Here is a 15307-nt window from a genome sequence, read left to right as displayed (position 1 = left end):
GTTGTTTGAGTAATTCATCTACATGTGCTGCACCCACTAATATTCTACCTGCAAAAACACCTACTGTCAAGGTTGGTAACATTACCAACCATGACATTCTATTTGCATTGTTTCTTTTCTCCCCTTCTACACTCAATTTTCTTGTTCTGTTTTCCCTGAGGAAGTGTCTCAATCTTTTCCTCTTATCCACCCCGTAGTTTTTTCTTCCACTGCGATTCTTCTTCCATCTGTGTTCTTCACATCTTTCATAGCCTTGGATGCTTCCGCTCTCCACAATCTCTCGCACATTGCTTAACCATTCTCTTGTTCCGTCGCCTATGAAAGGCTGCTTAGCTTTCAGCACCTCTATCACCTTCCCAATGTCCCTGTTAGAAAACAATCTCATTCTACCTTGGTCCCCTTCTGCACTTTCAGACAATTTTCTACATGTTATTCCTTCAGGGCCTTTCACCAGGTCTTATTTTACTTCCTTTCCTCACTCCTTTGTGTTTTCTTCACAATGACTACCTTATTTCTTCAGTGTTAAATGCTTCAGCATGTTTCTCCAAGTTCTTCTGTTTTAAGGTAATATACACTGGTATTGTTGTAATTTTAAGTGCCCTCATACAGGAGCTCTAAACACTACAAAATGGTACAATAATAAACTGAAATGGTCTTAGATACTCTCAAAGGGGTTCTAATATGGTTCTATTTTGTTAGGTTGACATCAAGCCACTCATGTTCTCTTTGATCATACTCTCCTAGGTACTAAAGTTAGATGTTGACTATAAATCATGTACTGCCTAGACTGTGGTCAAAGGAAGGGTATGCTACAGAGAATGATTATGTTGTCAGTCTCCAAAATGCAAATATTTCTGGACTGGTTCACTTAGGAGTCTCATATGTTTTACTTTTAAGGGCCCTAAGCAATTCTATGAATGACTAATTGGCTGATATAAATCCCGCCGACTCCTCTCTTTTGAGTAAGGAATCGACTGGCAGAGGTTGGTCCATGCCAGTAGTGTGTTTTTGCACCGCTAGTACTGAGGCTTCACCTTTGGTCATCAACCAGAATCTGTTACCAAGTGAAAGCCCATTCCTCTGAAGAATATGAAATCAACATAGGAATGACTGGAGGGTGAAGGAAACAATAAAAGAGTAGGCATGCAATAGCAGGCATATCATTGCATCCAAATTGCAACTGCATCCTTGTCCTGGTATAGAAAAAGAAGAAGAATACATTTTGCATCTGCTGTAAGAACAAACCCATGCAAGTTAGCCAAGTCCAAAGAGACATTGCATCTTCTACATCAGGCCAAAACACCATTTCCTGAAAAGTGTGATATTTCCAGAAACTTATTACCTCTATCACAAACCCCCAGATTTCTTCACTTGAAGAATCAGATTGTCAAAGAAAGCTGTAAACACAGAACCTTACACATCTTCAGCCAACCACACCAACCGTTGCACATCATCAGCCCTCATCAGAAAATCTCAATAGCTCCATGAACAAATATAACATGCCCCAGTATTGAAGCATGGAAAGAAAAGATGCCCTGAACAGCGTGACCTTGGTACATCAAAGGCCGGTCTATGATTCATACTGCCCTGGACCACCAAGGAGCGTAGGGGAGAAGAGAACAGCATCAAAGGATAAAGGGCAAACATAGTTAGACGTCACTACTATACGAGAAACAAATTGCTGAATCTAGTCAGGTAAGTAAACTGAAATAAAGTGCCGAATTTAGCAGACACTCCATCGTAAATGTTACAGAGTACCCTGTCCTCCAAAACCTTGGTCTGCAAACTCCATATTGAGTCAGGCAGATCTTCAGTTTTTCAATGGTGATGCTGATACCTTTACTACATATTTCTAGAAACACAGAGGTCGTTTGTGTTCTAAACCCCCTGGCACCAAAGACTCAGCCAATTTCCAACCCTAATCAGAAGAACTGTTGTACTGCAACCACTCCACAAACCTCTGAGCAATATTTGAGCGAGATGTGTTTCAGAGTAACGATCAGTACTACGAGACATTACAAGGATTAAATAATTACACAGTCATGATAATTAGAACACAAAGGTTACATTTTAAAATCAAAATCCTAATGTAGTGCACACAATATGAATTGTACCCACAATGAAAACAAAAGGGAGCAGCAACATTTACGAAAGGTGTGAATAAGAGGAAACACACCAACATGACTGCTGTTGTAAATGTATAGCAATACTAACCTTATTTTGCTACTTTTAAAAGCACTAATGTAAATATAGCACAGCAGACAAAAATCTAATTTGAGTTTCAGAGATGGTACACATCCACATACCTGTTTGAACAATAGAGCTTATGTTCAATGCAATAGCAAGGTATGCTATCCTCATCTCATGAGCTCAGCTGCTCTGATAAGTATGCGAGTGAAGGCTAAGTGCCCCCTGCCCCCGATAACTTTCAAGTGAAACCTGAAAAGGCTTCAACTGTGACTGGAGATATGGTTCGGTCAGTGGCGCCTGGTATGAAGATTACCCTCTACCCTTCACTCTTTGTGCTAATTTTCTATAACCTTATTTCATTATTGTTCAAAGTTTTAGCATAACCAAATAACAGAAAGTGGACTGATGCCCTTTCACTTATTTTCATTCTGCAATACTATGTTCTTTTGAATGGCAACAATAAACGAGGGACATACTTGACAATCTTGTAGAAACTCTCAGAAATCAAAACAAAATACAGTAAAACAAAGACAAAGCAGTCAGAATTAAGAGTAAATACTGCAAATATAGTCATGTAAAGTTGATTATCTCTTTGAAGAATTTATTAATATAAACAAAATGTGCATGACCTTAACCACATTTGATTTTGATTGATTGACTGCACCATGTAACTCAAGCTGGGGGCTCTGCGGTCAGAAAACTTACTCTGATTGCCTGATGAAGTAGGGGCCGTTGTAGTAAGAGCATCAGTCCACCTACCCTGTTTAGAGCAGAAAGTCTGAAGTCTATTTGTTGTGTCACAAACAAGAAAAAAATAATGACCCCCTCCACACACTAACACACATACAAACCCCTGGGGAAATCATCCAAGGTGTGGGGACCATTAGATTTTTATTTTTCAGAAACAAACTCCCACATTGGGAAAAAGGTAGGTGCATAACTGCCTGAAAGACTTCAGCCAATTTCAGTGCCTTCACAGGAGGCACAATGATGGTGACTCCTGTGAAGGCACAGAGATCGCCGCAGGGCTGGCGGGGATCTTTTAATTTAGCAGGCAGCATTCTGGCTGGGGGAGAGGAGGAGATTACTTCTGCCACCCTGATGATGGACAAATAAACATCTGCCTAACATATTCTAAATGAGGACCAAAATGTTCATAACAACACCAGCCACTGCACACCAGTTGCTTCCGGAGTGTGACATTTAGTCTCGGAGTACTCTTGTCAGCACTACAGGCTTGAGTTTTTACAGGAAATCTACATCGCTCAGATTCTCCCTTCTTCACTCCAATACTTGTGACTCAGCTTACCTCCCTGATGTTCTTCTGTCTGAATCCCTGGTGTTTTAATAATACACCATTTTTTATTGAGAGATTGGAGTTTTAATTATGGGCCTTCCATGAGCAGGTAGTGGCTTAAATGAGAGCTCAGATCATAAGACACAAGGCCATCTCAGTAGAGTAAGGCTGAGAGCAAGGAAGGAACAATCTGAGTAATGAAGATTACCAGTATGTAGTCCCAGCATATTGGCCTTTGTGCAGCACTTTATGTTTGAGATTCTACTACTCCAAAAAATGCCCCCTCCAGACCCATCTGTAAACTCTTGGAACATGATCCATGCTGTATCAAATCATTTAAACAAGCTTTGATACTGATGGATGAGGCAACACAATTCTAATTATGACGGCATTTCATATGCTCCAAATTAAGAAAAACGAATTGAAAAGTGCTAAAGTCAAAACAAAATTAAGTCTAGCAATAAAAACAAGAAAGATCTTGAAATTTAAATATCAAGATGTAATAAAATGTATTTGTTATTGTTGAAGGCATCACAAGGGGTGCCGTACCATAACAGAGCGCACCCTCAAGTCACTGCACTGTACCCAGTCTTAATAATGTGATGTTTAATTACGTCTAAACTTCATTACTTTTGAGACAACTGTTCCTCGTCAAAGTCCTTAATAATTGAGGTGAATCCACTTCCAAGACAAACAATCCTCTTGCATATTTATGAAACAATAAAGTACAGCAGCAATGTAATTAATTTGTTCAGACTTCAAACAGCATTTCAGCACTGGAGCAGACCAAAAGCCCCAGAATCGCTATAGGGGCTGCACCCTCTCCCTGGGGAATTTGGTATTTCAAAAAAGATGGCAATTGTTTGTGTGACCCCTTGTGTACTACCCATAGTGTGAGTGCTTTTGTAACAAAAAATGGGTGCTACCCCATTGGCCAGAGATCATGGTTTAATGTATGATTCTACTACTGAAATTTAAGGCTAAAAATATTGAGATCCAAGAATATGCAGCACAAAATATCGAAGACCAAAATTATGAAAGGTAAGTGCATGGAGTTAGAATGGATTTAGTGTTTCTCACTTCATATAGACGTACCTTGAAGATAGATATTGTCAAGGTACATATATGTAAAGTTAGGTATAGAAAATCTATAGTAACTTTCTATAATTTTAATTTGATATCTTGTCCTCGATATTTGTATACCTCGGTATTATAGCTTCGATTCTCAGGACCATACTTGAGTGAATTTGTTGGGAAGCATTCGCCCTTGCATCTGTTCCATATGATACAGATAGGTGTTAAGGTACTCAAGATGTATGCGAATCACAGCAGAAGTGGAGTAATGGTACCCTGCCCTCCCAGGTTGTTGTTTGGAAGAAGACACAAAGGATGTCAGGAAACCTCCAAGGACTTCTATGGTGAATGTAATAACAATAGACTTCATTGCCCCCTTGAGCGGGCCCTGATCCCTTCCAAAAGAAGACGGAGGTGTGTCAATGTTGTTAAAAACAATGTGGAGGTGGCAATACTGTTAGCAGTCATGCAGGACCACTCTGCACTGTGGCCCCTGGGGGTGGCCCTTATGACACCCACAAGGATAGATGGAATCTGTTACTTCATTCAACCTTCTGGAGATTTTCAGTGCTCCGATAAGGGTTTGTGTGGCAATAGCACCGACAAATGAGGCAGAAGGGTGATCATGTACCCTATAATTTAGTTCTTCTCTGTGTCTTGTGTTTATGCTAGTTTGTTGACTGAGCATATTAACAGGAGAAACCACTGGTTTTCTATTGTTTCAATCAGCCACGGCCAGGAATAAAAACATCACTGTAGTCAACAGCAAACACATGGTATCTCCTAATACTAAAACCAATGTTTTGATATCAGCATCTGAGCAAAATGTAACTATGTAGTAACAACTGCACAACATCATCTTGAAAAAGCTTGCATTTTCAACAGCCATTGGTCAACTTGAAAGAGAAAATGGGAAACAGGTATATGCAAGGCAGAAGCAAACAACATGAGATTAGGTTAACCTTATGGGTCATAGTATCAAATAATAATAATCCACATTTGTAAAGCGCGAACAATCACGCGTACGGGTCTCTAGGCGCTGGGGGCCGTCTGGAAGATTAAGCAAGCTATTGCCCAGAGTCACATGGTGCTGGGCTAATCTGCCGCCGGCGCCGGGGATCGAACCGTGATCCCCAGATTCCGGAGTCAGTTGCCCAGGCCGCGGCGCCACACCTCTTCCGACTCTGCCCACACTTATGGTGCAGTTTAGACCAATCGAAGAGACAAAGGCTAACACAGTTTGGGCTGCCGCTCGTCTAAAGTGGTTGGGCGGTGCGGGTGGGCATTGGGGGAGGAAAAAAAATAAAATAAAGCAACTGACCTGCCACTCCGACTGACACTGCTAGCTTCCTCGTTGCTCCTCTCGCAATGGGGCACAAAGCACAGGCTTGCCACCCAATCCAGACGCTGCTCTCATGCTATGAGAAGAGCGCCGTGATTGGCCTGAGCGGGCTGGTCTGATGCTTGCTCAGGCACAGGAAGTCTGTGCTGTTTCTCCACCTGGCTGTAGAATACAGCTGGGTTGGCGAAACCTAAGTGTGCATGATAGTTTGGCTGGCCTAAGGCAGCCGGACAAACTGACATGTGCACTTACAGCACCCCGCCGCTCCTCCTCTCTGCCATGTCCCAGCCCCACCCCACCCTAGACTCATCTGCTTTGCGACTTAGAGTACAGCGATAAATAAAATGATAATGACATTGTATTATTATCATTTTATTTATCTGCTGTCTCTGAGCAGTGGGGTGACGCTCCTTCGCCATTACGGAGGAGCTGCCCCTGGGCTAACATAGAGTGCTTATCACATTAGATTTGGACAGTTGAACTTCAAAACAGACTAATGCGAAAAATTGCATTTGGGTGCACTGTTCTCAAGAAAGCCTGCATGTTGGCTGTGTTTCTCTCTAATTTGCAAATATCTGATTTTTAAATAAGTTTCCTGCAAGAGTCACTGGTGTGTAGGTGAAATGCCTTATCTATGGTGAAGACAAAGTTGCACTTATGTAGATCAGAATTGAAATGCAAGGGTATTTAAAAAAACAACTTAAATATTTTCACCAAGTATTGACATATGGCAAATAAAAGGTCTTGGTGCATCATTTTTATATGATCAAGATAGCAACGCTTGGCAGGTGTGTTAGAAAGTTCCACCAGCGGCGGCACCTCCGCTAAGGCGGAGGAGCATCGCCCCACAGGAAAAATGAAATTATAAGAAAAAAATGTTATTATCATTTATTTTTTACCATACTGACAGATGCAGGGTGGGGTGGGGCGGGGCTGGACTGTCATTCAGCAGGGGGAGGAGTGGTGGGCCCTTTCCAAGTGCGCATGACGGTTTGGCCGGCTGTCTTGGGCCAGCCAAACCGTCATGCCCGCTTAGCATGTTCTCCACCTGGCTGTATTGCAAGGCCGGGTGGAAAACATGCACAGGCTCCCAATCCCTGTCTGAGTACTAAACCAGGCGCTCAGACCAATCACAACACTGCTTTCATGCTGATGACAGCAGCGTCGTGATTGGCTAGGGGAGTCTGTGTGCTTCCTGCTTCTGTGCGTCTTCGACAGAAGAAGGACGGAGGAGAGGCGGCGACCGACAGGTAAGTGAAATGTTCTTTCTTTGACCCCCTCGCCCCACCACTGCCGCCCCGAAGCAGCCACAACTGAGTTCCACGGAGTGATCGATGAAGTAAGGCTTGAACAAGTTGAGAAATATAAATATCTGAGTACGCTCTTTTGTCAGGATATGAAGTCGCTCTGATATCAGTTCAATTATTGTGGTTCGACAGGAGTTCAATGGACATTACTGCAGTAGCGCTAAAGGTTGAAACTGCAACAACAATCTACATTGAGGTATTACTAGAGCATTTAATTGTTCAGCCATGCATTTGAAACAATGGAGCTGCAGCTGGCTTTAATCCATGTTACAGGCCTTTTGCAACACCTTGCATGCACTTTTCGGCTGCTTTCACTGGATGACAGTAGCATCAGGAAATGCCACAATGCCAACTGGATGATGCGGCATTGCCAGAGGGTCACAGGTTTCAGTTTACCCCCAGTGGCTAAGAGTGACAGCACATTGTTCTAACGGGCATTACCTGAAAGCATCAGTGCTCTAGAGAGAGGACACTATCTTGATGATAACTGCCTTTCACCCTCGTTAGGAGCCTCTGTCAGTGTTAAGAGTTAATTAAGTGGGGGGTGCGGCCTGCCATGGAAAGAAGATGGTGGCGTAAAGTAATGCTCAAGGCAAATCAGGCATAATCCTTGCAAATTCCCCTCAGAGAGCGCATATCTACACTACGGCCCCCAATGGTGCAGATACTGCCACAGTAACCACGGGAACGCTGTACCACTGTTTAACTAGATCTCAGATTCGGTATTATGGATGCAGTCTTATCATCGGCCGAAGAAAGTGCACTTCCGCCTATCGGACAATCAGAGTGGCGGCAGCAGAGATGGAGTCTGGGGGGCATTCAGGACTCCCACTCTCAGCCCAGATGGCAACAGAACATCAAAACGTGAGACGGTGGCGTGGCTGATTTCCAGTGGCGCAATAATTCTACCTTCGCCACTGCCAGAGCCGTAACTAACCAACGTGTCAAGCCATGATCCGGTAATATAGTCATCATGTCGGGGAGTAAAACTAGGTGAGTCATCAGATGCCACCATCGCATATCACATGGCTCGCTGACATGCATGACATGGCCTCTTATGAACATCTTATTTATAAGCTAAATGGTCAATTGCAGACGTTTTAGGAGGGCTGGAACCCCTTCCTAGTGGTTAGCTATGGACATCACCATTACGTAGTCGGATTCCCACTTCGCACCCACCCATTGACTGTTCCAGGGTGTGTGGATGCTTTAGGGGGCTGTCTGGGGTCCGACATCATGATTTAAGAGTGTCCTTCGCTTACCCTTCACTCTTGCCCTCTCACTGGCCCTCTAGGTTCCCCCGGGGCACTTCTCAGTTTGCTTTGCGTTTGTTGGGGGGGCATGGTTGTGTTATACGTTGTAAGTTATTATTTATGTTCTCACTGTCTTTTCAGATGCTTTCACTCATATGATGTCTTGGACTTGCCTAATAAAATGAGGAGAAAAAGCGAGTGAGAGACAATGAGAGAGAGGGGCTGGAAGGAACAACGAAGGAAAGGATATATGAAAATAAGAAATAAACTGACAAAAAGGAAGGGTCAAAAGGAAGACGGTTGATTCAAGGGTAAAATGACTAATGGACGGATGGGTAAAAAAGCATTTCCATGGGGTGATGCAAGAAAGAATGGCTGGAATGATGAAAGGCTGGAATGATGAAAGGCTGGATGAATTGGTAGATGGATGAATGGAAGTCTGGATGGATAAGTCAACTAATAAAAGTAGAGAGAAATGATGGCTGGATAAAATGACAATGGATGTATGGATGGGATAAGAATGGATGAATGGCTGGAAGTGGGATTGGAAGAATAGATGGAAGGAAGACTAAGTTGAAAGGGTGGATAGATAGAATGGTATTGGAGGGATGGATAGAATGGTGAAAAGATGGATGCAAGCAAGAAAACATGGATAGATGGATTGATGCATGAAACGCTTAAAGGATGTGTTAGAAAACCCCGGGCAACCGAGGTTAGCAGTCACCCGTTTTTTCCCAACACACACTGTGGTAGCTTGGCTCGAGCGGTAAGGAAGGCACCGTGTTAAGCGTACGTCACACCCTCACAATAACCATGCGTTCATCCGTTCCAAAAACGACTCTACACCGTAAAAATGTATGAAAACATCTCTGTGTTTATCTTGTTTTCTCTTAGTTGCAGGTTAAATAAATAATAACACACTTACAGTACACAAAGCTTCTTCTGTAAAAAGGGTAGGTCAAATAAATAAGCTCAGATCATAAATAATCAATGAATAAATAGATGTGCATAAAATACATAGGCAAATAAATACTGCGAGGGAATAAATACTGTGAGACAATAAATACTGTGAGACAATAAATACTGTGAGACAATAAATAGGATAAATACAAAGAATACAATACTCTCAATAAATATAAGCCATCAGTACACTTTAAAATCAGGTCACATTTGTGAGGTACTATGGGTTGATTCGGCCCAATCACAGCTTGTGGTTATGTGGATGGACTGAGGGTGTCTCACCTAGCTTGGATAAGGCTGAGGCTAAAACTGAGGTAGGTCAAGGGTAACTTAGGAATCTGGCTCTCCCAACCTACACAACCCCTCACACAGGTCACTGTATCAGTATCAGTCCACCCCTGGCACTCCCAGGCTGGTCCTAACACCTCTCTAGCCCCTAGGATGGTCTCTTAGGGCTCCACAGGGCCTTAGGCGCCCTCTATTCCACTTACTGCCCTCTTTATGAACTTCCGACTCCGCCGGAGTCGTGTCGACGCCGAGAGGCGGTTCCGGTTCGATGTCGCTAGCCGGCCTCGGCTCGATGTCAGTTCCTGTTGACGCCGCGAGGCGGCTCCGGATCGATGTCGGCGGACGGCCTCGGCTCGATGTCAGTTCCTGTTGACGCCGTGAGGCGGTTCCGGATCGATGTCGGCGGACGGCCTCGGCTCGATGTCGGTCTCCGGCGTCACAGGGTCACGATCTCCCTACTTCCGGGTGTCTCCGGAGTGCGACCTCCACTCCCGACCTCCGGTGCTCTTCTCTTCAGGTTCCGGCGACTCCGGAGTGCGATCTCCACTCCCGACCTCCGGTGCTCCTTTCCTCCGGTTCTGGCGACTCCGGAGTGCGATCTCCACTCCCGACCTCCGGTACGCTTCACCTCGGTCTCCGGCGACTCCGGAGGGCGGACTTCACTCCCCCGTCGACGCCGCACACTCGACCTCAGGTGTCTTCCCTCCTCGACCTCTGGTACTCTCCACGACCTCCGTCGGCGCCCTCTCTCGACCTCTGGTGGCTCCGGGTACGATGTCTGCTTTCCAGTCAGCACCGCTTCTTCACCTCCGGCCCCAGGTCTCTAGGCTTCTCGACGTCGGACTCCAGGGAAACCAATAAACAGGTCAGGAACTTGCTGTTCTTCACTTCCAAGGCCTGTTCCGGCTGTTCAGGTCCTTGTGTTGGTTCTTCTTGACTTTATCCCACACAGGGCTCCAGGTTGGGCTCAGTCAGTAGGGACTAGTATCAAGGGTGGGTTTATGAACCCCACTCCAGGCACAAGTTTCCACCCCTGCTGCCTCACTCCTTCCTCCTTCAGGTTTTTGCTGCTCTCCCTTCACCAGTCAGGTGCCAACTGCTGCCTTCCAACTGCCAACTGTCAACCTGAGATGGTTTCCCAACATTCCAAACCTGCCTCCCTCTGTCCCAGGGTTCTAGAATGTTCTGGAAGGTACTAGTAGGTTCCAGTGATGTCACAGGTGACAATGGGTGGCCACCATTTTGTGTCTCAGGCCCTCAGACAGAAGTTCCAGGGGTAGGGAAAATGGCTCCCTGACCCTGCATCAACACTAAAAAGTCTGGTGGTTCCCAAAAAGGAAAAATTCTAACAGGGTTTGAGGCAAAAGTGGGACAAAATAAATAATGATGAGGAGGGACCACCCAAAGGGCTGACAGGTCTAACACGCGTCCCCCCCAGCTGAAAGTGGGGAGAGCTACCCAACCCCTTGGGAGTTCTCATCACTAAGGCGGAAATACCTTGAGAGACCGTCTGCATTGGCGTGGTCCACTCCAGGCCGATGTTCCACCTGAAAGTCCATTCCCTGTAGGGAGATAGACCACCTTAGCAACTTGGGATTCTCCCCCTTCATCTGCATCAGCCAACGAAGGGGTCGGTGGTCGGTCTGAACCAGGAAGTGCGAGCCAAACAGGTATGGCCGCAACTTCTTCAGAGCCCATACCACTGCAAAGGCTTCACGCTCTATTGCACTCCACTTCTGTTCCCTGGGAAGTAGTCTCCGGGATAGGAAGACCACGGGTTGATCCAGACCCTCTTCATTGAGTTGCGATAATACTGCCCCAATGCCATGTTCCGATGCATCCGTCTGGACAATGAACTCCTTGGAAAAGTCTGGGGCCCTTAAGACCGGGGCCTCGCACATGGCTTGCTTCAGTCTCACAAAGGCCTGCTGACAAGCCTCCGTCCAGACTACCCGTCGAGGTTGTTTCTTGGACGTGAGCTCCGTGAGGGGGGCTACAATGGTACCGTATCCCTTCACGAAGCGGCGGTAATATCCCGTGAGGCCCAGAAAAGCTCGGACCTCAGTCTGAGTTGGGGGGGGTTCCCAGGCCATGATAGCCTCGATTTTCGCCTGGAGGGGTTGCACCGCTCCCCTACCCACCAAGTGTCCAAGGTACACTACCGACCCCTGCCCGATCTGGCATTTGCTGGCCTTGATCGTCAATCCAGCTTGTCTCAGGGCCTGGAGAACAGCTTGCAGGTGACGCAAGTGATCCTCCCAGCTGTTACTGAAGACGGCTATGTCATCCAGATAAGCAGCAGAGAAACTCTCCATTCCAGTGAGGATCTGGTTCACCAGACGCTGAAACGTGGCAGGTGCGTTCTTGAGCCCAAAGGGCATCACACAGAACTGGTAGTGGCCATTGGGCGTGGAGAAGGCTGACCTTTCCCTTGCTCCATCAGTCAGAGAGATCTGCCAGTACCCCGAAGTAAGGTCAAAGGTACTTAGATATTGGGCAGCTCCCAGCCGGTCAATCAATTCATCCGCCCTCGGGATCGGATGAGCATCAGTCTTAGTTACTGAGTTCAGTCCCCGGTAGTCCACACAGAACCTCAGTTCCGGTTGAGCACCCGGTGGTGCAGCTTTTGGTACTAACACCACCGGACTGGACCAGGGGCTGCTGGAAGGTTCGATCACTCCTAGCTCCAGCATCTTAGTGACTTCACTGTGAATGCTGGCCTTCACCTTGTCTGACATCCGGTAGATCTTGGACTTCACAGGTGGGCTGTCTCCTGTGTCCACATCATGGACGCACAGGTGAGTCCTACCCGGAACAAGGGAGAACAACGAAGAGTACTGTCCCAGGACCTGGCGGCAGTCCTCCTGCTGTTCAGGAGTTAGAGATGGGGAGAGAATCACTCCCTCCACCGACCCATCCTTCTCTTGAGACGCAAATAAGTCGGGGAGAGGCTCGCTTTCCACGTCCTCTGCTCCGTCAGTCACCATCATCAATATGACTTCGGGCCTCTCGTGGTGGGGTTTGAGGCGGTTGGCATGCAGCACCCGTAGGGGCTGGCGAGGGGTCTTAAGATCCACCAAGTAGGTAGCCTTACCCTTCTTCTCCAATACCTCAAAGGGTCCTGACCAGCGATCCTGGAGGGCGCTAAGCTCTCCTGGTTCGATCACCCACACCTTCTGGCCAGGCTCCAACTCCACCGGGTGAGCGTTGTGGTCATACCACGCCTTCATTACTGCTTGGCTGGCTTCCAAGTTGTCAGAAGCTTGCTTCCACAACTTAGCCATTTGGCTCCGGAAGGCCAGCATGTAGCTCACCACATCCTGGGGAAGCTTTCTGGGAGTTCTTTCCCATCCGTCTCTCACCAGGTTGAGAGGTCCACGTACAGGGTGCCCATACAAAAGCTCGAAGGGGCTGAAGCCCACTCCCTTCTGTGGCACTTCCCTGTAGGAAAACAATAGACAGGGTAGGAGGACGTCCCATTTCCTCCGCAGGCCTTCAGGCAGACTTCTGATCATGCCTTTTAAGGTTTTGTTAAACCTCTCCACCAGACCATTGGTCTGGGGGTGGTAAGGAGTTGTGAACCGATAGGTCACTCCACACTCCTTCCACATGGCCCGCATGTATGCTGACATGAAGTTGGTCCCCCTGTCGGACACAACTTCCTTGGGAAAACCCACTCGGGTAAAGATTCCCATCAGGGCCCTAGCCACAACAGGTGCTGTTATGGTCCTCAGAGGTATTGCCTCTGGGTACCGTGTGGCATGATCCACCAGAACCAGGATAAACCTGTGACCAGCTGTAGTAGGCGGATCTAATGGACCCACAATGTCGATGCCCACCCTTTCAAAGGGGGTGCTAACGACAGGAAGTGGTTCCAGGGGAGCTTTCAGCTTCATCCCCGTTTTCCCACTGGCTTGGCAAGACACACATGTCCGGCAGTAGGTATCGGACGACACTTTCATTTGAGGCCAATAAAAGTGTGGGACAAGACGGGCGAAGGTCTTGTCTTGCCCCAGGTGTCCTGCCAAGGGGATCTCGTGAGCCAACTCCAGTAGGAAGGCTCGATAACGTTGAGGGACTACTAAGGCTCGTGACGATCCATGTAGGGGTGCCTTGGGTTCACTGTAGAGGAGGCCATCCTCCCAGTAAACGTTGTAGTTCCCCTCAACGTTCCCTGCTGCCTGGGCTTCGGCCTGTCGCCTCAGTCCCTCAAGGGTAGGGCACTCCCTCTGGCCCTTGCAGAATTCCTCCCTGGTCGGCCCTCCCTCCACGTGCCACTCGGCCGGGATGGGTAGGTCCTCCAGTTTGGTAACATCCCCCAACGCGGACTCCTGGTCCACCACCTCCGGTGGCCTATCCGTCACACGGGGCGCGGATGCCGAGGCAGGCTCCTCCTGTCCTCGGTTCTTCCCTTGGTCGGCAGCTGGCTGGGCCTTTGTTCCGGGCTCCAGCCAAAACGAACTCCCTCTCCGGGTAGTCGCGGACCTTGTGCTGACACAGGCCCAGTCAGGTGTACCCAGCATCTCAGCATGAGTCCGGTATTCCACCTCCTTCCAAGCATTGTGCTCCATGTCATTCCCCAGCAGACAATCGACTGGCACGGCAGGGCTTACGGCAACTCGAAGTGAACCTGCAACCCCCTCCCATTCAAAGGGAACCTCGACCACCGGATAGTGGCCTGTTCTGCCGTCAGCCATCGCGGCTGGGTGGAGTACATCGGGAATTACCTGCTCTGGAGACACCAGTTGGCTACGTACCATAGTCATACTGGCTCCTGTGTCTCTCAGAGCCTCCCCTCGTTGGCCGTTGATGGTGACCCACTGCCCATACTTTACGGTATTTGCGGGCACCTGGATCTTAGGAACCATCTCCCGTTCTCCCAGGGACACTAAAGTGACACCCGCCCACTCCCTTCCCTTAGTTAAGGGCATCTCCTCCCCGAGCACTGCACTAACTACTCCGGGGGCCTTTCCTCCAATGGGAGGGGGTGGTCTTTTCGGGCACTTCGCATCTCCCTTATAGTGTCCAACGCCACCGCACTCGAAGCAATGGACAACCCTTGGCTGCTGACTCTGGCCAGGATTAGGGTTTCTGGGTGGGTTAGCCCTAGGGGTGAATCCTGTTCCCTTCCCTGGGAAACTATTTTGGGGGCCTTTAGAGAACTCCTTTTTCTTTTCCCCTCCCTCTTTCTTCTGGGGGGCGCCCTGTCCGGCCTTTTGCGTATCCCCTCCAGTCCCCCTTGTGGACACCCGGGTACTAGCCCAAATGTCCGCCTCCTCAGCAAGCTTCCGGGGATTGGTCAGCTTGCTATCCACCAGGTGTTGACGCAGTTCAGGGAAACATTTTTCGAGCAGGTGTTCCTTCAACATTAAATCAAACAACCCCTCGTAGTCCCTCACCTCACTGCCCTGAATCCAACCCTCTAATGCCTTCTTCGCATAATCCAGGAAATCCACCCAATTCTGTGTGCCCAGTTTGTGGCTACCCCGGAACTTCTGTCTGTATTTCTCGGGTGTTAGTCCAAACTTTCTTACGAGCGCCACTTTCATGGTGGGGTAGTGGGTCTGCTCATCCTGCTCTAGGGCCAATAATGCAT

Source organism: Triturus cristatus, chromosome 10 (assembly GCF_964204655.1).
Source record: "Triturus cristatus chromosome 10, aTriCri1.1, whole genome shotgun sequence".
NCBI lineage: Eukaryota > Metazoa > Chordata > Amphibia > Caudata > Salamandridae > Triturus > Triturus cristatus.
The sequence above is the reverse complement of the archived record's forward strand: the minus strand, read 5'-3'. Positions refer to the sequence as shown.